This window comes from Dermacentor albipictus, chromosome 9 (genome assembly GCF_038994185.2).
Source record: "Dermacentor albipictus isolate Rhodes 1998 colony chromosome 9, USDA_Dalb.pri_finalv2, whole genome shotgun sequence".
NCBI lineage: Eukaryota > Metazoa > Arthropoda > Arachnida > Ixodida > Ixodidae > Dermacentor > Dermacentor albipictus.
Genome location: NC_091829.1, coordinates 75,088,163 through 75,111,910, shown reverse-complemented (window position 1 = coordinate 75,111,910; position 23,748 = coordinate 75,088,163). Strand labels below are relative to the sequence as shown.

At 44.3% G+C, this 23,748-nt stretch overlaps 1 protein-coding gene across 6 annotated transcripts in view; it reads right to left on the bottom strand.

Moving 5' to 3' along the window:
• Nucleotides 1-23,748, bottom strand: part of LOC139049428 (uncharacterized) — a 143,234-nt gene that overhangs the window by 96,891 nt on the left and 22,595 nt on the right. Inside the window, exon 3 of one of the 6 annotated variants that reach the window (XM_070524752.1) lies at nt 599-688. The exons of the other annotated variants lie outside the window; for them this stretch is intronic. The gene's annotated coding sequence lies outside the window, so the exon portion shown is untranslated. Of the gene's footprint in view, nt 1-598; nt 689-23,748 lie in introns of those variants that run through there. 6 annotated transcript variants of the gene reach the window in all.

The window sequence follows — 23,748 nt, the reverse complement described above, 5'->3', positions numbered from 1 at the left end:
CTTCTGTCCTATGCCATCCTTACCAGAGTTGGCGGCACACAGATACCCAAATTTCGATAGTGTTGCTTTTTCAGGTGCTTGTTCTCGATTTGCTCAATATCAGTTGGCACTTCAGCTGCATCAAACTTCTTTTTTACCTCTTCAACAACAACATAAACAACAATCTTATGACACCTGTGTTGTCCTTCTAGTTGCCTACAAAGACCAGTTAATCTAACAACAACACTGACAGTCTCTACTATCTTCTAATGGGGAAGAGGTGTGTCCCACCATGTGTTCCACATTGTTGTCGCTATGTGGGCTGGCTGGGGAGGCAACAACGGTAATATGTTTTCATATCTTAAAGTGATGCTTGTTGCACACTTTGCACTTGCTGCACAAGAACAATGGCTCACAGTCGTGGTGAAAAGCTTTCGTATGTTGAGCAAATGAGTTGTATGCACTACAAAAAGTCACAGTGATAGCACACATGTTGCTCTACCAGGCCTGGTGCGGTTCCTTCTGACACTGCTGCTTGCCTCGTACACTGTTGCAGCTGCAGTAGACATGGCCGTCTCTGTATCTATTGCTGCCGTGCCACCTGTCATGGTAACTTCACGTGGTATCGGGCTCACTTCCGCAACAGAGATGTCGTTTGCCCCTTGAGGGCTCTCGTCATCAGGGCCAATAATTTCGTAGGCATTGTCTCCTGCATCGAAGAACCAATAACAGCGTGAATTAATAAACATAGCTCTAAAAACTACGGACATCAAAACTTAACCACAAGCTTTGCACATCAGTGACAGGCTTAATGAATAATACTTGCAGGAGGAGTTACACAATTGTGTGTGTGCATTACAGTTAAGCCTCAGAAGAGATACTCAAGAGGCACGGGAAACATGTCTCTCAATATCAAAAATTCTAAAACACTGAGGAGCCAGACTAGATCACTTTATTATGCATCATCACTAAAGTATGTTTAGATATATCTGAAGGAATAATTGCTCAGGGTGGCTTAAAGGGCCCCTAAACCACTTCTCAACATTTTTTGAACATTTCAAGTAACCACGCGCATCAAAATCAGAATGCCGTCACAATTGACGATGCCAAACGCCACAGTGCGTAGCACTGTGGGAGCACCACAATATGAAGAAAACGACTCCGTGCGCCTCTCTGGACCTATCCTGCACCCCCCAGTTTGTCCTGACATCACCAGGCTGTCTCTGATGATTCACCAGTTTCCGGTGCTGTCGATTGGTCGAACGAAAGTGTACGACTGCCGGCAAGGCCTGCAAGCAAATACACACTCCTTCCTCGTCGCGTTGCTCGCGATGCCATTGTGGGCAGCCAATGGGGGCAAAGAACAGAAACGCCAACAGAAGGGTCTCCCTATGAGGCTCTTCAATTAGAGTCACCATACAGTTCCATTGTATTGGCGAGGTCATTAGCGCCACCCCTCGCAGGACGACGGGCCTGCGCTGCAGTAACAGAGATCGTTGGTGATGGCCTGTCCCGTAACATTTGGAGGTATACTAGGCGAGGAAAAGACGATACTATCCAGAAGGCGTGTACCAGATGAAAGAGTAAAATGAGCGGTGACTACTTTTTGATAATCAAACACGTAGCTCCACTATTACTGCACCGTTTCGAAAAACTCTCATGGCTACGTGTTCGTTGCCTTAACATGTACAACTGCAACATCACAAATAAATTTCAACCTCGGTGGCCTAGGGGCCCTTTAAAGAAGGCATTCACAGCTTTTTAGTGACTGTAGATTGTGTTAGCTTCCTTCCTAACTTCTGGAAGTTAAACACTTCACTTTCCAAGCCTTGTTGCTCGCAGTGCCTTTGAGGTGCTCTTAGATGCTCGTCAGCTTCAACTGTCGACACTTTCTGCCCTGCACTGTCCTCGTTGCCTTCCTTTTCTAGTCCATGCTAAAGAGACACGCGCAATTGACTTGTGTGAGGATTGCGTGATCTTTACGCCCTTCAGAGCACACAAGGTGCATGAAGTGAATGTGCCTCGGTTGTGTCCCTTCGAAGTAGTGAATACTTAAAAAGTCGTTAGTAACAAAGGTGTCTCTTGTGTACAGTGTTGTTAACGTGGCAAACATCGAAAAACCAACCAAACCATTTTCATATGTCTCTTACAACCAAGTGTATCTTGTAATGAGATTCTACTGTACTGAATATTTTTTATCTATGGATCATCTGCATGTAGATATAGTCACAAAGACATGTTGTGTGAAATGGCGAATCAGGAAAGACCTTGTACTCTTACTTTTTGTCCCTAACATAAGCAGCTGATAACAATATGATAAAGAGCAGGTAATGAGGCTAGCATGGAACATAATCCTTCAGCTCTAAACAGTTTTTTTGGCCCTCATTCCCTCATGACATAAGGAAACAACTTGATTGCAGTAATGGCTGCATGTGATCTGAGTTGATTGAAACAAACAATACGTAAGGTTGCCCTGTATGTAATTTTATCAGAGTGCTTTTCAGATGTCCTACTGGCGATCCTGGCTGCACGATGTTTCTCATGCTTTTTGGCACGATTCCTTTCTTTTCCACTCCACTTTTTTCTGGTTGTGTCCCCTTTCCCTTCTCCTGGCGTAAAATAGCACACCTGAAGTATTAAATCTGTTGAATTATTGTGTGTATCAAACCTGTTAACATGTGGGCTTCTCTGTGGTCAGTGTTGTATTTTTGCGCTGTACAAGTCAATTCAAAATGAAAGATGGAATGTCCCTGCCTTCAGTTTAATTGTATGTATGTATGTATATATATATATATATATATATATATATATATATATATATATATATATATATATGTCTCTCTCATGTTTTGAAATATATGTACATTCAGGAGTGCCTGCATGCTCTTCTCCCCTGCTCCAGTGACGAAAAGGAGAGCCTTTTTATTTACCATAGTAAAACATTCACAGGTTTTCACTGTGTCCATTACATCACTTATCATATGGATCTGTCACAATACAGAGTAGCAGTAGTCCATAATACTAACCCATCCCAACATAACTATAAATTAGCACATACCGACATGCTGTGAAAGAGCTGTTGCAAAGCCGCTGGTGCTGGCAATTTCCACAGCACTGCAGTGGTACAGCCGAGTGCCACCTGTATAGTGACAAATGCATATGCATGTTAGTAACTCACTAGTTGCTTATGGTTTCATAAGCTTTACACTACACAATAAAGTAATCTAGACAACTTTGTTGGAACAAATACACATAATTAGAACACCATTTAAAGACTAACACAATTAATTGCCCCCAATCTCTCACTCACTAAGGGATTCATTACTGAAACATCGGTGGAGAGCTCAGATTAACACAGCCCGTAAAGGACAAGCTTTCTTTGAAGAAAATAGCTATAACAGCGGTTAGTTTTTTTGATCATTTTATGTGCTAGCTTTTATTTAAATGTCATGCAGTACTATAAAATATGAAGTGCCGCATTTCTAGCAGCAGAAGGCGGCGTCAGCCTCATGGTACAACTGATTTTTGCACTGTTTGTATCAGTGAGCCAACACATACAAAGAAAACCGACTTCACACATACATATACAGTGCCAAGTGCACTCCTCCTTCTGAAAACGCAGCCGCCAGTTCCAATGGTGCTAAAAGGAAAGGTTATATAGAGTGCGAGACTGCATGGAACTACCACTTATGACTGTAAGTGTATGATCTGCTGATTGGAGAGTTAGTCACATGCTATTTCTAGTCTCTTTTAGAAGCATTACTAAAGGATGAATTAAAATCTATTCATAAGTCACGAATTTCGCGCATCCACAGTTTGGTTAAATACCTTGTGAGAAAAAGACATGTTTACGTGGAATAGCAACCCTTTTTCCCACTGCAAAATTTTCCTTCGAATTAATGAAATAACTTTACAGCGTCATAATATATTGTGTTTCTCGCAACTACTTGCCGGCAGTGGCGAGTTACAGTAATTATATCTGACTTATTGGGCGACAATACTGCCAAACACAAATGCTTCACGAACACGAGAACACGTCCCTCGCAGAGAATAGCAACCATATATGCCTCTGCGAGACATGATCGCACCTTTGTGGTCAAAATGTACATTAGAACGACACCACCATCTCATTAAAAAAAAAAAGCCTCAGTACAAGGCAGCAGCCGAGGCAGTACAAGGCAGCAGCAACTTCATAATGTGAAATTGCAACTGATGTCCACTTACTGGTGGCCTGTGTTCAAGTCACTTCTGGCAGTTGACTGGGTGCTGAGAAATGCACGTCCTGGGTTGTCCCTACAAAACATACAGGGTTATGTCAAATGTTGAAAATATATATGCACCGGCATTTCATAAGTTGCAAAACAAATGAGTAAACTAATAAACAACTGTAATGTAAACAGAGTACACATGATAAGATAGGCTGTCAACAGGTAATGCATTACGCGAAAAACCTAATGCATAGGAATGACTTTATGTATACACACGAAGCTGACACACAATTTAATTCGTTCTAGGTTTTTCCATGCAGTATGTTCAAATCATGATGTCTTGTGGATAGAGCAAAATTAGTGTAAATGACGCACTAAATTATGTACCCTGGAAAACTTTTCTTCAATATGCACCTGTGCGCGCTTCGAATGAGTAGCGTTGTAAAATTTACGTACATGGCATTTAACATAGTTGCTGAACACGGATTTCCTTTGCCCTGTGTCGTGTACAGTGAGCTACATATATCTGAGCCCCCCCCCCCCTTTTTTTTTGTACTAGCCATACTGCGTGCCATTGCACCTATACGCACGTAAATAAACCTCACGACACAGAAATAAAAAAAAGTTCCAATCACCCATGCCTGCATGTTGTAGTGGGTCTAACCTAACGAAGCATGGGCTGTTGTTTTTTATAGTAAACACAGGCACCGTGCTCATTGCAAGTATGTATCATGTCACTAAGCAAATATGCAATTTCATTGTACCACTATTTTTTTATCATATGGATGTATCTGTTGAGAGGCAAGACAAAAAGCAGTCACTTCTCAGAACTAATCAGCTTTTTTAAAACACATTTCTAACCTTTCAATCACACTTGCTGCTATGTGTTTGTCTCCAGAGAGCATACTTGATTTGACTTTCCAATCGGAGACATTACATAAATATACCATGTTAAGATGACTGCCTGGAGCACGTAAGAATTTTCATCTTGGTGTAACATACTGTATCTTGAGTTTGTATACATTTGGTCAAATGGTACACCCAATATACCCACATACTAGTTTTCTTGTCCAAAGTGCATGCCAATATGTTTTGATTTTTTGGCATTGGCTCCTCTGCACTGGCTCTTTCACATCCTCGTGTCCTTGCAGCTGCTTTCTTGCGTTATACAAAGCGGGTGCCTGAAAAATATTGTATGCAAAAGTCAACACAAGGGCATGGTGCAAAACAACATCAAGACAGTCAAGGCCATGGCAATAAAAGAAAGTCTTAGCTCTTAGTCTTCTTAGTGAAATGCATGCAAAACATCCAAATGACTGCAACAGTCAACTGCTAAATTAACTTCAATTTTAGATTTAAACAAACAAGAAATAACGGACAGTTCTTCCTCGTTTGGCACGAATGTTAGAATACTCCTGCTAATGAATAGAATATTGGTCATTCTCAGACATCATAGGTCTGTCATGACTCTGGTGTACCGCAAACACCACTTGTGACACATCTTAAGCACGTGCCCAGTGTGCCCCCCGCACCATGCCTGGTTGTGCCACTGCTGAAGCCATAATTTGAGGATTATAGCTGCAAACATGATGCTCAGTAGGGATGAAAATATTGTCCTTCATTTCAATGGATATATGGATGTGCCTATAAAAAAGGGCTACAAGGCTTATTATGGCAAGCTTACCCACATTTCAGTACTAACAAAAAAGCTCACTGCAGCCTGCATCTAAGCTTACTAAAAGGCATGAACTTATTTTCATGTATGAGGTGCGCAATGGAGTTCATTTTTGACAGACCCGACTACTGCTGCAGTTTGAAATTTACTATTTTAGATTCTTGAAGAAATGTAAAAGTTGCAGTTAAACCGCAGTTATTAGTTTATTACACCAACCTGTTGTTCTGTGTGCGACAGACTGGTAACACGGAATCAAAGCAACATTTTATTTTGATATTACTTCTCTACTAAAAATATTCAAGCGATAAACACATTTTGATCTGCCATGCAATAGCAAAATACACACATTACACTTGTAACCCCCAGAGGAAGGCTGATTTAGCTCTGACACGCCAACTCATATTAGCAAATGCACAGGCATGTCCAAAACAACAAGCGCATGCAAAGCGCCCTTGCAATTGTAATTCCACACAGCAGCCGTTATATTCAATGCCGATGCATAACTAGCTGCTCGAGAATTCACCGAGTTCGTAGACATAAGCATCCTTTCAGTTTCGCACCGTGCACGAAAACCGCAACAGGAGACAAAACCAGACCTACCTATAATCACACCATTTCAATACATGAGCAGAAACAGTTCAGTCTTAGGGATAAACACTGTGAGAGCGATTTAGTGCGCGACGGCGACGAGCGACGGCTTCGAGCGACAAAACGGGCCGTCGCTTGAACAGATGGCTCGGTTCTGGAAATCTAGAAATCGTCGCTCGTCGCCCGAAAGTGCTATGAGCGACTAGCCAATAGCGCGAAGCCGGAACTGGATGTTTGTACATCGCTCAAATACTACCGATTGTCGCGCGGAACGAGCGAATAATTCAATTTTTATACGTGCAAGGATAAGAACCTACGGCAAGACCTCCGCACATATTTTATGCTACTTTTTATAGTAAAATACATCAACGTAAATTACTAAAGCACGCGTCACGCGTGATTGCAGCCCTCATGCCGGCAACACCGGGGAGGCGTCGCTCAATATCGTCGCTCGCACGGAGTACGACTTGTAGGCGACGAGCGAACGCGACAGCCATCTCCATCGCGTCGCTTGTAGCTGCCGCGCGCAAGATCGCTTATATATGGGGTTTATACTTTTTTCAGCATAAAACATGGATTCCTCATGCGTTTTCAGAAAGTTCAAGATAACGCGCCTAACTGACCTCTTGCAGCATGCAGCTGAATGCCTGCGGCAAAGTTTCTAACTAGCACTGGTGCTGCACGTAACTTCAGTGGTCGCAGATTCCCCCTGCGCGAAACACCGTCAAGCGCGCGGTTAATTTATAAAAAAAGCACGCTGCCAGCAAAACGACGCCTTCTGTTATGTGATTCCTTAGTTCAACAGCGTTCCGTACACAGTAGACTGCCAAATTGAATAAATTCAAACACACAAAACGCACGCTAATCACGCTCCGCATAGGCTCGGAATCACGGGCTGGTGAACGAACCATATTAAGCGTCCTCTCGCCTGGCGTCTTATTGAACATACCATAGTTCTGGCAGCGTTTGCGATCTTTAAAGCTCTTACGGACAACGGCAAAGTGATAAAATCACATGCAGTTATCGCCACGACTGGCTTTTTCGATTGACATCGAGAGACACAGCGCGTATGCCTAGTCCTTTGTCAATCGCGTCGGCTAAGCGCAGCGACGACTTCCTGGCGATAACATGGCATATACGGAGAATGTGCACCTAAGTTAGAATTCACTTACCGTGGAGGATTTGTTGTTATATCCAAGGCATGACGAACAACTGTCGTGTTTTCGTGGCAACGCGAGATCGCTGATGCACGATCTCCCCTGGCTGCAGGCCTGCGACGCTGCTCGCTGTACGGATCACCTTTCTCCGGTGCTGTGTTGTTCCGCGATCTTGAGCGCGCGCGCGCGCGGTGGACAACTCCGAGTGAAAAAGTAGAGCGCTCGCTACGCATTCCTTTGAACTGCGGCGGCCTGTTCTCTTAGAAGTAAAACGATGTGTTCTTTGCTCAGCGAGCGTGCATGAATGATACATTGCCATGTTCGGGGCCAGCCACCTACAGTTGAAGCAGAAGATTACGCTACGTTTTGTTCTCTATTGCCGCAAGAGTGGAACTACTCTCTCTCTCTCTGACGGGGAGAGGAAAAAGCACATTTCACTCTCTCCTTGGTGAGAGAGTGAACAATGCATTTCACTCTCCTCGACATTTTGCGAGAGTAAAGCAACGCTTTGAAGAGTGAACCGGCCGCTTCACTCCTGCGATACCCTTCCTAGTTTTTAAAGTGTAGAAGTAACACCATACAGTCATAACATCTCCCACAGCGTTATTAAGGTGGCGGGAAGGCAAGGTGTAAGCATTGTGTTTTCTGCACTTTTCAAACTGGCTAGCTTATGAGCGAGGCGATTGAAGAAGTAATGTCTAAGAGATATCCTCTACTCTCAAACGGGCTCATGGCCGCCGCATCTCGATTGGTGAGAAGTTCAAAAACACCCGCGTGCATACATTTGAGTGGTCGTTAAAGAACCCCAGGTGAACTAAATTTCCATTGTGCCCCACTACGGTGTGCCTCAAAATTAAATCGTAGTTTTTGCACGTAAAACTGAATTTTTATTTATCTCAACCCTTCTGTATTGAAGATGTGGCCGGCGTGCATATCCAGAGGAACGTCTGCAGTGAATTTCAAATACATCCACAGAACTCGAAATATTGCTGGTTTTAACGTTTACGGTTAAACAGCTTAAGTAGAATCAGAGATGCTCAGTACTGAAGGAAAATGAAATACTTAATACATTGTCAATGGATCCAGGAGCCTAACGAAAGCGCTCTTTGTAGGATTACATGGTTAAGTCCAGAAGAATGAATGAACTTTCGTATTTAAGGATCAGATACTGCAGCCCGTTATGTCAATGGAGTCACTGCCAAATGAAAAGAGCGCATTTTGTACGCTACACAAACTCCATCAGTGCCCTGGAATCTCTATGTACGTTACTCTTCTACTTCCGAAGGTTTCTCGGCAAATGCAAACGGCGATCAAATAATATTTACGTAACATATCTACAGCCTGCGTCTTTATACGGAGATCTGATTTTCTGCTAACGAAGAATGTAAGTCTTCTCGATCTCCTTGATAGCGCACTAAGGCTTGACATCGTAATGATTTTACCACTAAACACATTAGAGTAAACTTGAACAAAAAGAAGGTGCAACCGCAAAGGCGCCGCAAAGTTACTGCCTCTCATTTTTTCAGGCTAACAACATTTAATATGTGATGTGAAAACTAGCGTTTCCACGAGCACGTCCTTAGGGACAATGTGCAAACCTCACTCCGCGTATTTTGGCGAAATACCGGATTGCCATTTATACAACGTTTAGATAATTTTGATCCGGCGTTAAAGGGTGCGTTTGCAGACGTCCGAACTAGATGGCGCCACCGTGATTAAGGGAGGCTCCGTATAGCGTTCATTGCGCGTCTAATCTGAATCGCATCTCGCCGTCGACGCATGCGCGGCGGCTTAAAGTAGCAACATGGCGGCGTCCTTGCAGTTGCAGATTTCAATGCATGGGCGCTATGGCGAAGGTTTCCTCAAAAGTTGGTTTTTCTTTTGTTGTACCAGCTACGGTAGCTTAGTGCTTAAGGCTTTTCGCTGCGGAGCTCAAGGACATCCATTCGATCATCACCACAGCAGCTACATTCTGATGGGAGTGAAATGCAAAAAAAAAAATATGTGTCAAAGGAGGAAAGAAAGAATAAAAAAGTGCTCGTGTAGTTTAATGTATCTGCATTTGTGTACATGTGCGTAAATAACCCCGAATTCACAACAACCTCGCGATATGCTAAGGTTTTGAGATCGTTCCCTACCAGCAGCAAGTTCTTTTTCATCCAGTTTCATTTCCATTAATTTATTGTTTTTTATTTGATTTATTAAGCACAAATAATTTTCTCATGTTGTCCTTGGTGTTAGTGATTGTTGGCTTCTTAGACTAATAAAAATCGTGCCCCTCGGTTAACCGCCTTACTTCTCCCAAATACAAAATATCACGCTGAGCCCCTCATTGTAGCTTGCCTCATCATCAAAGCGAGCTTTCGGCGCGTCAAACCCAACATTCCAATTCCTAGCGTGTTGAACGAGCAAAGTTTAAATGCGTCAGTTCTAGCCATTATAAAAATTGCGTGGGCAAGCGCTGTTATGCCACCCTGTGTCTGCTCCCTTCCGCTTCGTCTTAGCATGGCGGAGAATGTTGTGCTTCGGAGTCTTCGGGCTGGGGTGGCCCTTAGAGCGGCGGTGGTCTCAAACTGGAACAGGTCGCATTAACCACTGGATGCACCGTCTCCGTACCGCACACTCCCCGTCACGGATATGCTGATGAGTACCACATAATCTGCCCAAGTTAGGCTTACAATCGGAACGCTCATGTCTGCTGCTGCAAGCCGGCCTCCGCTACAATGTCGTAACCCGCCATGACCAGTAGATATGTAATCAGAGATTACACAAAACACTACTTCCACTCATACCCAACACATGCCGCTTAGCACAGATATGATACAGATATACACATCAAGAATGAAGGCTTCAGGGCAAGTCGTTATCGAAAGAAAGAAACATATATAATGAAAGTGCCCAAACACGTTATACACAGTTTATCATCCATGTTTTCCAGGGGCTAGCCAAGCTTCGACGTCTCTGCGAGTGTCCATGTGGCGAAATGGGACTCGTGTTATGCTAAATTCATGGCGAAAATCTTAAGTTTGTTGCTGTGATTACATTTGTAAAGAAACTGGTCCCACACACTGTCCCTCTTTTTAATTTTCACGCACGGTTTCTAGCATTACCCAAATTCATTGTGTAAGTAAACAAGCCCCTTCATTGTATCCGTTGAAAAGAAGGGGAATGTTGTGGGTAATTAACGCGCAGACTAAATCAAAAGCGTCAAATTAGGCCACAATCTTTATAGTAAAATAATTATTCGAGTAGCGTGGGATTCTTGCAAGTGTGTTTTACAAATAGCGGCTGAAGAATTATTACGCTTTGCAGGGACAACTTTTACTGTGGCCCAGGTTGCATTGGTTTTCGTCCGGGCAACTCACCGGGTCTGGCCATACTGAGCTGACAAGCGCAGTGCAAATATTATGCACGCGAACGATCGTATCACGTAAGTATTACTTCCCTAGGCGTCGGGGAATGAGCTTAACTTTCAAGCCAAAGGTCGTTTGCCGTTCTCCTGGCGGGCGCTGCTCTTCCACCGAGAAAGTTCACGTATATGTCGCAGAGGTGTGCCCACGTACGTGGCACCGCTGTGACGTCGCTCATAGTGGCACGTGACTACAAAAATTATTCAAGCCACCATCCTTTATTAATTTACTACCTTGCTTCAATAGATGACTTAGAGTTAAGAGAAATAATGAAACACACAAGCCGAATGCCCGCGTGTTTTTTCTTTACTTCGGGCCGTGTGGCAAGAGAGATGTCCTTACGTTTCGTCGGCTTGTTCCCACGTCATGCAGTCGCGCCCGCAGACAACGAAACTTTGTTGTTTTTTAGCGCATTCAAGCGCCGCAATGATGCTCTTTCATCCTATCCCGCCTGCCTCATTGGTCGTGATTATGGCGGTGATCTCGTGTTCCCGGTGCAGAGTGCGAAAACTCACTTGCTGCGCCAAACAACACAGACGCAGCAGCTTGCACGCGAGACCGTCACCGGAAGTGCACCACTCACCAAAAACGCGACAAAAACTAAACAAAAATGCAGTGCTCATGAGATATTTGTCACACGATCCTCCTGCTCCTGTATGGGAGAACGCAGGCAAGGAATTTCGCTTGCGAAGGCCACATAGGGTAAGTGGAAGGAATGTCAATTTTGGCTGTGACGTTCACCTCCTGGAATCATGGGTTAGCGCCATTTCAAATATTTCTCTCTCCGCTATGAATGAACTAAATTAAACAACTCTTGTGGCAGAAAACTCCATTGAGTGCACGTAACAGGTTGCAACGTGAAACCAAAATTTGCTTTGTGGCCCGTTGGGGGTAGTTAAAAAAGAAGTGCATACCCTGCCCCTTGTGCCAGCGATTGTGTCTGTGATTAAATACAAGGTTTTGTTCAGAGCTCCGCCCGAAAGGTGAATTATTTAAATGTGATAGCAGAGTCTTAGACAAACATAGATGGTCAGGTTTGTAGATTTATCGGCCACTAAAGTGAGAGTACACATTCGCTTACTAATTAAACTAGCAACCACGTTGCAACAGCTGCCAAGGCAAACATGAAAAACACTGACATGAAGAACATCGGCATCAAAAATGAAAGGCGTAGAGCAGCCTGTCGCTTCAAGGCCTCTCCGTAGCTAGAGTTTACGCACTTTCCAACAATAGGCAGGCTGTAAGACAGTGCGCGTGATGGCACAAGGTATCTCGGCTCACCTTTATACACCCGGCGCGGATACCGCGCGCGGTCAGGGAATGTGTTCAACTACGGAAAGAACCATGCGCAGGCAGCCATGGCCGCATTCCTTCACACATGCGTCCCATATATCCATACCACCGCCACCATACCCACCCACCCACCCACCCACCTACCCATCACCCACCCACCCACCCACCTACCCACACACACACACACAAAGACACACACACACACACACACAAAGACACACACACACACACACATACATACATAGATACCTACTACGTCTACCATGGGCAAGGAGTGAGTGTGTATCAAGCCATCAAAAATGGAATGCATGCGATTGTGCAGCCATGCAAAGCAACTGTTTCCTAAGCGTCCGCAACCATATTGCTTTCTATACGCAGTGCAAATTATTCCGATGAATTTATTTTTTATGTCCTTTTGCTGAGCAATGTCTATAATTTGTACAATCTCAAGGGCCGAAATAAAAGGCCATCTTCTTGAAATGCATGAAAGGATTTGTGGGTGGGCTTAGAGTCGATAAACCCTATCCATTGGTCAATTCAATCACAACGAGAAGAACGCTTGATGCACGGAAAGGTGATGAGCTTTTCGTCAACTATATTTAAACTTAGAAAAAGTGCTGTCGATCGATAGGAACACTACGCGCCATGCCTCCACACAACAAGTGGCTAAAGTGGTTTAAGGTTTTCTTGTAGACCCACCGTGCAATGTCAAGAACGCATGCGTATGAAGGCAATAAATAGTAAGTACGGCTCGCTGAAACGATTATGTAGGCTGATCAGTCACTAAGATAATTGTAGAACCATGGACGTTGATGTTTATTTGTCCTGAGAATTACCGCCTGACATCCGCTGTACTCGTAATGTAGCCGCAGTTAACCTTTAAGGGTAAGGAGTTAAGCCCAGAGGAAACAATAAAGTTCAGCACGGAAGGAAATTCAGGCGTGACATGCGTTGTCGATGTAGTCAAGAGTGTTTTTCCCAGAAGACGGGAGAACAGGTGAACGGATGCCGTCGATGGAGCCAGCTGCATAACGAACCGCGCAATCTTGGTACCTTACACGAACTCCATAAGTTCACTGGGATCGTTGCATGAGTTTCTCTTCAGTTCCTGAAGGCTACTCGGAATATGCAAACTTTGATCAAATGTAGTTTACGTAAAATAGCCGTAGCCCGCATCTTTTTTTGAAAACCTTTTCTGCTATAGAAAAATCGTACTCTTCTCATTTTGCTTAAAGGATTATTTTTTTTCCTGTCATTTACCTAATACGATAGCGCACAAGGGCATGACATCGTAATGATTTTACCGCTATATGCATTAGAGTAAATCTGCGCTAACGAAATTGGCAACCGCAAACGCTCCGCCATGTGCTACCTCCCATTTCTGTGAGGCTAACAATGTCCATTATACGATGCGAGAACTCGCATTTACAGGAGCACGTACGTATAAGGACAACATGAAAAGCTCATCCCGTGTATATTTCAGAGTCTTAGAGGACCATTTATGAAACATTTAGGTAAGTTTTACCGTGCGTCAAAGGATACCTTTGGAGGCACCTCAACTAGATTCCGTAACCATAAGCAATGAATGGGGCAGTGTGTCGTCCATACTGCAAAACAATGGGAAAACCGGCGACCATTCTGCGATGACACCACTAGTATAAGCTGCGATCGACCGGCGTTCCTTGCGTGCGAAATTTAAACATGCTGTGCAATACTGTATGCATTTATAAACTAAAACGCTATCAAAACAATGGAAATTTATATCATTCCCCCAAAAATAAGCACTACAAATAGTTAGGATCCATCATTCACTCCGTATAAGCTTGCACGTTTCCAGCCACAGATCATGCAGTGTTCCTTATCGTCTGCCCAGCGTTTCGGTTGCAGAATACAAACACTCGTCTACTCGTCCCGTTCGGTAAGCACACATATGTTTCTAGTATCTCGAAGCACACGACGATAAGAAGACAGAAAGGAGCACTTCCACTGTGCCCGGTGGGTTACATGGTATTCCTCTCATATCGAATCCGCCAGAAAGGCGTTCGACAGGTTTCACCGAAGAAAACAAACAAAGGCGCACCGACACACACGCTCGCACACAGAAGCACAAAAATATTGACTAATACAGCGCTTCCCGCGCATCTAAAGAATGTGCGACCCCATCAGGAAAAACCACAGCAAGCAATCAGCGAGCTCCGTACGTACAGGGTGGTCCTTTGTGAAAGGCAACACGCGAGCGCGTGGCCCGTGTTCTGCGGAGGCTGCTTAGAGCGCCAGCAACAGGCAGCAAAGGGAAGCACGTCCGCTTGTAGCGCCATCTATTAGCGGCCAGAACAAGCAGAGGCAGACGGCTGATAGGGGAGCAGCTGTGGTCTGCCTCCCAAGCCAGGTGGATGCGCAACAGTCGGGGTCTGCAACGCAGCTTCTGCTGCTAGCAAACCGCATTTGGTACGCTAGCACATTGGAAACGTGGAAGGATTAACATTTGCCAGCTAGTTATTATGCACTCTAAGCGTATTTTATTGCGTAAGCATGCTTTGGCGAGTACCGCAGTAAGATCTGTCCGCCACGCGAAAAGTGCAACGCTTTGTATCTGCACGAAAATTAGTAATCTGGGACGTTACGACATTTAATCATTCTAATGGTGTAAATGTATATGATTGGTAGCTTTATAAGTGGTGAGGAAGAATTAAAGAAAGAGTGATTTCGAGAGAACAACCATAGCGATACATAGCGTCCGCAGAAAATGCATGGGGAAGCCTATAGTAGGGGTGCGCCGACTTGAAGTTTGGGTGTAGGCCAACATAAATATGGGAATGGGCAAATTTAAATTTTGGGATGCATCATGGGTGAACTTGAAATTTGGGGGTGGGCTTATGCACACACCGACCACTCCGGTAGAGTTTCTGTGTACTTTTTAGCAGTACGGAGCCCTGGTTACCCACTCCCACCATAGCATGAATAAACCTCGCCTGATTCGGAGCCGTTTAGTAGAGAAATGCACTAAAGTGAAACTTTAGATTAGGTAAATAAACGTAATGTTGTTATTCAATATTCAGGCTTAGCTATTTCTATAATGACCACATTTACTTAATTACTTGAATTGTTAGCCTTAGTTAAGGTTATGGCGAAGACGTTTATATATGTTAATAATAATTAAGTTTACTGAATTAGGTCTACATAATCTCAAGGTATCCTTAATTCTTGATTAGGCTTCATTGATGGTACCTTAGTAACATTTAATTAGTCTAAAAGTTTACCATAAATTGATTTTCATTAGCATCAGCATTCCTAATTGCCCGCAATTAGGCGCCGTTACACCTAATGTTATCGTAATTAATTTTATTTGTCTTTATTGACCTTACTTGCACTTATACGTCTCAGTATTGACTATGTATAGTGAAAATCATAAATACATAGTCATAAGCCATTCTCATTTACACCTCCATAGGGCCTCATGCCCACCCATACATGCAGTGCATCGTTTCACGGTTTACAGACAGAAAAATGGAAGAACGGACAGACGGACGGATGGATAGCCTGTGGTCTGAAAGTGGAACTGGTAAGATTTAACACTGGGTACTACGTGGCCAGACTGCTCAGTCTGAGTGATGAATAGGCAGATGCTTGCCACCTAGTACGCACAAGTCCAGGTTTCCAATCGGAACATTTGCGTCTACTACTGCATGCCGCCTTCCGCTACAATGTCGCAACCAGCTATGACGGCTGAATACGTGATAACAAATTCAACAAAACACACCTTCAATTGACACCCAACACAGGCCTCAAAGGACACATATAATTCAGATATATAGGTTAAGAATTATGCCTTCGAAGGAATTTCTTATTGCTATATAAGAAGAAACAGTGCTGGACCACAATATACGACTTTTATTATCCTTGTTTCCCAGTGTCTTCGGAAGCTTTTACGTCTCTGCGAGTTTGCATCTCGTAAAAATGGGGCTCATTGTATATTCATTTATTGGAGAAAATGTTAAGTATGCTGCTGCGACTAAATTTCGAAAGAAAATTGGTTGAACGCACTCTCTCTCTTTTCAGCAATTATGCGCTGTTTGTACTGCTACCCTACTTCATTGTTGAACTAAACTAAACTTGAAAAGTAGTCGCATGCTGTGGGTAATGCGCAGACGAAATCAAAAGCATAAGGTTTAACCACAAGCCTTTGTCGTAAATTACTTATTAAAGCAGCGCGGCAGTGTTTCAAGTGTGTTTCCCGAACAAGGGGCTGCATAATTTCGTATGCTTTCCGGAGACAAGTAGTGCTTGTCTCCGGGAAGCATACTCCGGAAATTACTTGTCCACATCAGGTCTTGCCAAATAGCTTAAATTTCAACACAGAACGCCGTTTGCCGTTTGCCGTTCTCCACGGAGGCGCCACCCTCCCACCGAGGGAGTCAGCATATATGTCGCGCAAGTGCGCCTACGTACAAGGCAGCGCTGTGACTTCGCTCATAGTGACACATGACAAAAAAAGTTGTTCAAGGCGGCATCGTTTATTTGCTTATTAGGTTGCTTAAACAGGCAACTTAGAGTTTAGAGAAACAGTGAAACATACAAACCGCATGTCTGCATAAATTGTTTTTATTTCGTGCCGCATGGCAAGACAGATGTACTTCGGTTTTGTCTGCTTGTTCCCACGTCACACAGCCGCGCGAGCAGAGAACGAAACTATGTCCTTTTCGACCGTGTTCAAGCGCCGCGATCATGCTCTTTATATCCTCTGACGCCTGCGTCAACGCCAGCGATTACTGCTCTGGTGGGGTTTGCTGGTAGAGGAGGCGTTCTCGCCAACAGCGCGAAAAGAAACTAACGGAGTCGTTTGCGCGCGAGACCATCCCCGTAAGTGCTGCGGCAAAAAAAAATAAAAGAAGGAGACGCGGCCCGTGACGAATTCCTCACGCAATCTTCCCGCTCCGCTATCGGAGAACGCAGGGAATTAATTTCGCTTGCTGAAGCTAGACGGCGCATGTGAAGAGAGTGTGTATTTTGGCAGTGACGCTCGCCTCCAGCATTCATGGCTTATCGTCATTTCGAATATTTCTGTCTCTGCAATTGCTGCGGCAAAACGCTGATTAGGTGAGACGTAACCACCTCCAACGAATAACCGAAATTTGCTGTGTGCACGTTGAGAGTTCCTTTTCGCATACCATGACGCATGTGCAATCTAATCTACGATTCCTTGCTTAAATACCAGTTTCCGGTAAAAATAGTTCAGAGCTTCACCCGAAAAGCGGAGGCTTTCATTGCGATAGCAAAGTATTAAACTACTACACATAGCAAGGTTTGTAGTTTTATCGACTACATAAGTCATAGTAAACATTATCTGATTAATAAATCAGCAATCAGGATGTCACACCCGCGAATGCATAAACGAGCAACGCTGTCTTGATGAACATAGGCAAAATGAGTCAAGTGCTTGGAAGCTGGCGCTCGCTTAAACGCCTGTCCGACACGTGAGATTACGCGATCGCGAACACTAGATACGCTGAAAGATAGCCACGCGAAGCGATAAGCCGTCTCGCCTTGCCGAACTATGCTCCCACCGCAGATTACCTCGAACATAGCACGCGCGCCAGGGAAAGCGCTCAACAACACGAAAAACAATGCGCAACCACAGGCGCCCACCTTCACACCCCGTCCCATGTCCGCCATACCATGGCCACACCCACGAACAAACGCACACCGGCGTGCTGGCATGTTTCTTCCCGTCCTGCGCTTTACTAAACGACGCTATGTGAGATATGCCGCCGCTGACGTTTGTTTTGTTTTGCGATTTTCGTGAACTGTGCTTCCTTTCTGTGCTGCGTGAGTGCCTACAGCCAAGGGCGCCTAACCTGCCCTCGTCCTGTGCACATTCTGCTTTGCGAACACAGGCGGCCGAGACGATGTGGTGTTTCACATGTTCCCGAAGGACAAGAAACTTGCAGCGCAGTGGGTCCGTGCGGTGAGAAGAGATAATTTCGTGCCAACGAAATCAACTGTGCTGTGCTCGGAGCACTTCCGCGACAGTGGTTATCATTGGAGCTTCACAACGATGCGGGCAATCGGTATTCCAATTAATTCGGCGCGACTGAAGCCCGGCGTTGTTCCGTCTATATTCTCCCACAAGACAAACACCTCACCACCTCCAAGAGCGGCGAGGTGTAAGAATGTTAATATGCACACGGGCAATGTTTTAAACAGATGATCACCTGAGTGTCAAACAAACGGCCTTACAGCGGCTTTTGACGAAGCGAGGTGGAGGCACAGCCGGGAATATGCACATGCGTGCAAACAGCTTGCCGTTTTCATCCTGTTTTTCCCCTCCGCTGTGTCACGGAACACTGTACTACGGCTGTTTGTTCGGTGCTGTTTTGTTAGTTAGTTAGTTGATTCGGGTTTAATGGCGCAAAGGCGACTAAGGCCATGCTGCGCCAGTCACAGGACAGTATAAGATCTAATGTTAAGGTAGTTATAGCTGTATTACCTTAAAGTCGATGCAGATAATCGGTTTCACATAAAAACTGGAACAGGTTAGTGAATGGCACTAGTGGGTCATCGCCCAATATCAAGGCAGGGTGCAGAGGTATATGTAAGTGATACAGATTTTTGAAATGTTTCTGTCTCTGTGTTTCAGTGTGTGGGCATGATATAATGATGTGGGTTACTGTGAGCGTTTCGTGACATTTCTCGCATGTTGGTGGACTTTCGTTTCGAAGTAAAAAGTTGTGTGTTAGATGCGTGTGTCCAATTCGAAGTCGGCATAACATTACCTCATAGAATCGTTCTTGGTGAGTGCATGATTTCCACTCGCGAAGCAGGGGTTTAGTTATATGTAACTTGTTATTTACGCATGAGTTCCAGTCTTGCTGCCATTTTGATGCAAGGGCCTTACGAACCGCTCTGATGCTGTCTTTGTATGGAAGTGTTATGTGTGTGATGCTTTTGTGCGCTGCCATGGATGCGCTTCTATCTGCAGCTTCATTCCCTGCTATCCCAACATGGCTTGGGACCCAGCAGAATCGTATGGTTCCTTCGTATTTCTTGTTAAATACTATGTTTAAGATATCGCCAAGCAGGGGCTCAGACGCGGAGTTTAAGTTAAGGGCTCTTAGGGCACTTAACGAGTCAGTATAGATGATAGCATTCTTCTGCTTGTCGGAAGTAATTTTCTTAACTGCCATCCATATCGCATAAACTTCGGCGGTAAAGACTGAAGAAAAATTATTTATGCGAATGCTATTTTCCCAATTTCTTGTTACGATCCCGACACCTACGTATTCTTGTGTTTTAGAGCCGTCAGTGTAAAATTCTGTGTAATCTTTGTATTTTTCTTGGATAGCTCGGAACTCTTGTATTATATGCTCTTGTGGAATGTCATTTTTATTTATATGTGTTAACGTCCAGTCACACAGCTGTGTAACATTGCACCACGGGGGCAATCTTGCTGGCCTTTCGGCAACCTGCAGGGCTTCGGGAGGAACATCATAGGTCTGACAATATTGTTCGTGTCTTAAGATGAGTGGCCGAATCATGTTTGGTTTATTTGTGTAGTGTATTCGTGATTGGCACTGTGTTACGATGTTGTAGCATATATGTTGTGGTGATGTCCGAATTCTTAGTACATAGCAAAGTGTGAGTTGTGCTCTGCGGTGCTGTAATGAAGGCTCATTAGCGTCAACGTATAAACTTTGTACAGGCGATGTCCTGTAGGCACCGCTCGCCAGTCGTAGGCCAAGATTGTGAACCGGATCAAGTCGCTTAATGTAGGACTGCCTAGCTGCTCCATAAACTACACTACCGTAGTCGAGGATGCTACGTACAAGGGACCGGTATATACGTAATAGACATGTTCGGTCAGATCCCCAGTGCTTACGTGATAAAACCTTAAGGATATTTAGCGCTTTATTTGCTTTAGTTTTAGTTGCGTTAATGTGGGACAGGAAGTTCAGTTTAGTGTCAAATGTTACGCCTAGAAATTTATAGTGTTCTTTGACGGGCAGCGTTGTACCATGTAAAGTGAGACCTGGAGTGCAGTGTAACCCTCGCTTCTGCGAAAAGAGAACTGTAACAGTTTTGTGTGTTGAGAACCGGAAACCATTTTTATCAGCCCATTTTGTAAGATTATTTATTGTTATTTGTAGTTGTCGTTCGCAGGTGGGTAGGTTTGAGGCGCGGCAAGCTATTTGCAAATCGTCGACATATATTGAGTACATAACTGATGGTGGGATGACTTTATTTACAGAGTTCATTTTGACTATGAAGAGCGTCGTGCTGAGAATGCAACCTTGTGGAACGCCATTTTCTTGTGTGAATGTGTGCGAGAGTGTTGTGCCGAGACGTACTTGAAATGTTCGGTTTGACATGAAATCGCATAGACAATTTAGCATTCTTCCGCGAATTCCCATGTCAGCCAGGTCTCTCAAAATTCCGTATCGCCATGTGGTATCATATGCCTTTTCAAAATCAAAGAAAACCGCTAGGCAGTATTGCTTGTGAAGAAATGCGTCACGGATTTCTTGCTCTAGTCGCACGAGATGGTCAGTGGTAGAACAGCCCTTTTTGTATCCGCACTGGTGTTTGTCTATTAGGTTTCTTGTTTCTAGGATGAATGTGAGTCTTATGTTTATGATGCTCTCATAAGATTTGGCTAGGCAACTTGTTAGTGCAATGGGTCTATAGCTGCTAGGGGATGTAGCGGGTTTACCAGGCTTTAGAAAAGGAACTACCACTGCTTTTTTCCAATCTGTGGGTATTACTCCAGACTCCCATATCTTATTGAAAAATTTAAGAAGTGCCCCTACCGATGCTTGGGATAGGTGTGCCAGCATTGTGTAGTGCACACGGTCAGGACCTGTTGCCGTTTTTTTACCAGCAGAGAGAACTCTGTTCAATTCGTGTATTGTGAGGGGTTTATTGTACATTTCAGCTGAAGCCCCAGTGGTAGGCAGCCTCTCTTTCTCAGCAGATTCTTTATATTTTAAAAATGTATTTGAATAGTTTGCTGAGCTGGATATGTTATGAAAGTGTTCACCTAATAAGTTGGCCTGGTCCTGTAGTGTTGTTTGTGTGCTTGGACATGTAAGTAGTGGTATAGTGTATGATGAGTACTCTCCTCTAAATTTCCTCACCTGGTCCCACATTCGTTTCGATGTGACTGTACTATTGATTGACGATATGTATTTTTGCCATGATAATTTTTCTGCATTTCTTCGAATATATCGCGCTTGGGCTTTGGCCTGTTTGAAATTTAGAAGATTGTTATAAGTGGGGTACCTTCGTAGGATTCCCCAGGCCTTATTTTGTTCTTTTTTGGCTTTAGTACATTCGCTTGTCCACCAAGGATTTAGCTTTTTGCGCACAATACCGGAAGACTGCGGTATCGCCTTTTCTGCCGCTGTGATTATGACTTCAGTAATTTTTTTATTAAGGTCATCAATACTGAGCTCTGGTGAAAAGACATTTTCCAGTTTCGCGTTCTGCATAAATACCTGCCAGTCCGCGAGCTGTAATTTCCATCGGCGTGGTCTAGTTACTAGGGTTTGTGGTGATGATAGGTGTTTGATGAGTGCGGGTAAATGGTCGCTACCATATGATGTGTCGAGAACTTCCCATTTAAAATCAGTGAAAAGAGAGGGTGAACAAAAAGCTAAATCTAAACAACTAAAAGTGCGGGAAGTCGGTGAGAAATAAGTTGGCGCACCTGAGTTTAAAAGACAGATATCGTTTGACAGAATAAAATCTTCAACGAGTTGCCCTCTTTGGTCAGTTTTGACACTGCCCCAAAGAGTACAGTGAGCGTTAAAATCTCCTACCAAGACAAATGGCTCCGGTAACTGATCTGTTAGATTTTCTAAGTCTTTGATAGTAAAATGTGTGTGGGGTGGAATATATAGTGAGCAAATGGTGATTGTTTTGTAGGATAGAATGGTGACAGCTATGGCCTCTAAAGATGTATTTAATGGGACATTTCGGGTAGGAGTGCCGCCCTGCACGACTATAGCCACTCCACCTGACAACCGGTGGGAACAATCGCGGTCCTTTCGGACAACGGTGAAGCCTTTAAGGAATTGAGTGTGTTTAGGGCCTAAGTTTGTTTCCTGTAGGCAAAATGCGACTGGCGAAAAGTTATTTGTTATGTCTTTTATGTCACCTAAATTCCGAATCAGTCCTCTACAATTCCAATGCACGATAAAAGCCATAGTGGCAGAATTGAGAATGGTAATTTACATATATGTGCTAAGTAACTGTAGGTGACATTTGTTAGTTGGAATATGCTATTGGAAGAACGGTAACCGTTCAGGTTACCGGTCCCTTTGTTCGCGTAGTTATTGTGAGTTTGTCTTTTTTAGTGCGCTCCAGGGAGCGCTGGTTTTTTGGCGTCGATGACGCCGGAGTTTTGGTGTCGACATCCATAACCTTCTCCGAGGCGCTGGATGATCGAGAACCGGGCGCTGAGACGCGCGTCTCAGGCCTGGGAGTTCGATTTAGCCTGGGGCCCTGTGGGACCGGGGTCTGCAGGCCCGTCTGTGATGATGATGATGGAGCAGCACTGGCTGCTGCCACCATGGGGACGGATGGAGTTACTACTGGGCCACTGACTGCGGTCCCTGTAGACTCCTGTGACCACTGCGGTGCTGTCCCCTGCCGCACCGCACTGGCGTAGGTTGTTAGAGGTAGGTGTGCTAGTTTCTTTCTTGCTTCATAAAAGGAAATCTTTTCTTTCACTGTGATTGCAATTATCTCTTTCTCTTTCTTCCAGCAGGGGCAAGATCTTGAATATGCTGGATGCTCTCCTTTGCAGTTTGTACAGTGTGGAGCAGCATTGCAGTTCTCCGACTGATGGTCATTGGCGCTACACTTTGCACATGTTGATTTACCTCTGCATGACTGCGATGCATGGCCGAACCTCTGGCACTTGAAACACCGCCTCGGGTTTGGGATATATGGTCTTACGTTGATCTTCAGATAGCCTGCTTCAAGTGTAGTAGGTATAATACTAGTACCAAAGGTAAGTATAACGTGTTTGGTCGGGATTTGCTCGTTATTTCTTCGGAGAGTTATCCTTTGAACCTTGATTACATTCTGTTCTTGGAAACCTTCCAGGAGTTCTTCATCACTCAGGTTTAAGAAATCTTCTTCTGATATTACGCCCCTGCTTGTGTTAAGCGAACGATGTGCTGAGGTTGTGACTTTGATGTCTCCCACACAGGTGAGATCAGCGAGCTTTTCAACTTGATCTTTGGTTTTGAGTTCAAGGAGGAGGTCCCCACTTGACATCTTTGAAGCTTTGTATTGTTTTCCGATTTTTTCTACTAGGCATTTTGCTGTTAGGAATGGGGATAGTTTTCTCATTGGCAGAGATCCTTCACTGTGGATCACATGGTAGCGTGGGAACGTTTCTGCGTTGGTTTTCAAAGTGAAATCGAAGATTGCTT